Source organism: Mustela nigripes, chromosome 16 (assembly GCF_022355385.1).
Source record: "Mustela nigripes isolate SB6536 chromosome 16, MUSNIG.SB6536, whole genome shotgun sequence".
Lineage (NCBI taxonomy): Eukaryota > Metazoa > Chordata > Mammalia > Carnivora > Mustelidae > Mustela > Mustela nigripes.
In genome coordinates, this window is record NC_081572.1 from 20,652,135 (window position 1) to 20,653,773 (window position 1,639).

At 34.5% G+C, this 1,639-nt stretch overlaps 1 non-coding gene across 1 annotated transcript; it reads right to left on the reverse strand.

The window, feature by feature from the left end:
* Nucleotides 1-416: 416 nt before the first annotated feature.
* LOC132004672 (U6 spliceosomal RNA) lies at nucleotides 417-523 on the reverse strand. Its single transcript, XR_009400616.1, has one exon. It is a non-coding gene; the product is annotated as a U6 spliceosomal RNA (small nuclear RNA).
* Nucleotides 524-1,639: the final 1,116 nt, after the last annotated feature.

Genomic DNA, 1,639 nt, shown 5'->3' on the forward strand with positions numbered 1-1,639 from the left:
ACTTCCATTACTTTTTGTTTTCTTCTCAGTTTTATTAAGGTACAACTGACATACAAAAGTTGCACTTACTTTAACCATATAATTTGATGTTTTGATATATACAGTTGAAATCAACACCACGTCAAGGTAATGAACATCTATCACCGCCTTTATAGTTCCTTCCCATCCCCTACCCCCAGTCAACCACCAATCCACTGTCACTATAAATGTTTCCATTTTCTAGAATTTAATGGAATCCTACTATTGTGTACCCTACCTTGCCTTTTCACTCAGCATAATTATATTGAAATTCATGTTGTCATGTGTATCACTAGTTCTTTTTTTTTTTCAGCTACTTTTTCTATATTTTCCAAGTTCATGTTTTATTTTAATCCATTCCTCTGTCTCTCCCATGCACGTGTGTGCCATGCTCTCTCAAAAATATGGAACACTTCGTGACTTTGTGTGTCATCTTTGCACAGGGGCCATGCTAATCCTCTCTGTATTGTTCCAACTTTAGTATATGTGGGGCCCAAGTGAGCACTAGTGCATTTCTTTTTATGACTGAGAAGACTTCCACAGTATGGACACATGACATTTATCTGTTCACTTGCTGGTAGACACTTGAGTGGTTCCCAGATTTTTTATATTACAAATAGTCCCCATGAACATTTGTAAATAAGTCTTGGATATATCATTTTAATTTTATTTTTTAAATTTTAATTCCAGTATAGTTAACATGCACTGTTATATTAGTTTCAGGTGTACAATATAGTGATTCAGCAATTCCATACATTACTCAGTGCTCATCAAGGTAAGTGTACTCTTAACCACCCATCCACCTACCCACCTCCTCTCTGGTAACTATCTGTTCTCTATGGTTAAGAGTAACTTTTTTGGGTTTCCTCTCACCCCCACCTTTGTTCCTATGATTTCTCTCAGGTAAATACTTTGGGGTGGAATGGCTAGGTCATATCATAGGTATATCTTTAACTCTTTAAAAAACTGTCAAACTGTTTTACAAGGGGATTGTGCCATTTTATGTTCTTTCCTTGTATGAAAGTTCCAATGGTTTCATATTATCACCAACACTTCATAAGGTCAGTCTTGTTAATGTCAACCATTCTAGAGTGCATATGGTGTTATCTCATTGTGGTTTTAATGTGAATTTTACTAATGATTAATGATATTAAACATCTTTACATGGGTTGACTTTCCACCTGTGTATTTGCTTTGATGAAGGTCTCAAATCTGTTGCCCATTTTTGTTGGGTTGCTTCTCTTCTTCTTATTGAGTGGTAAGAATTCTTTATATGTTCTATATACAAATCCTTGTGAGATGTATGTTCTGTTAAGTATTTTCTCCAGGGTGTGGCTTGCCTTTTAATTTCCTAAACAGTATCTTTTTTTAAATTTCTATTTTAATTTCAGGTAGCTAAAATAGTGTTATATTAATTTCTCATGTAAAACCATGATTCAACAATTCTATACATCACCCTGCACTCACCACAACAAGTGAATTCCTTAATCCCCTTCACCTATTTCACCCATCACCCACCCTCTGGTAACCATCAGTTTGTTTTCTATAGTTAGGAGCCTGATTCTTTTTTATTTTTAATTTTTTAAAATTTTTTTATAAACATATATTTTTTGACCCAGGG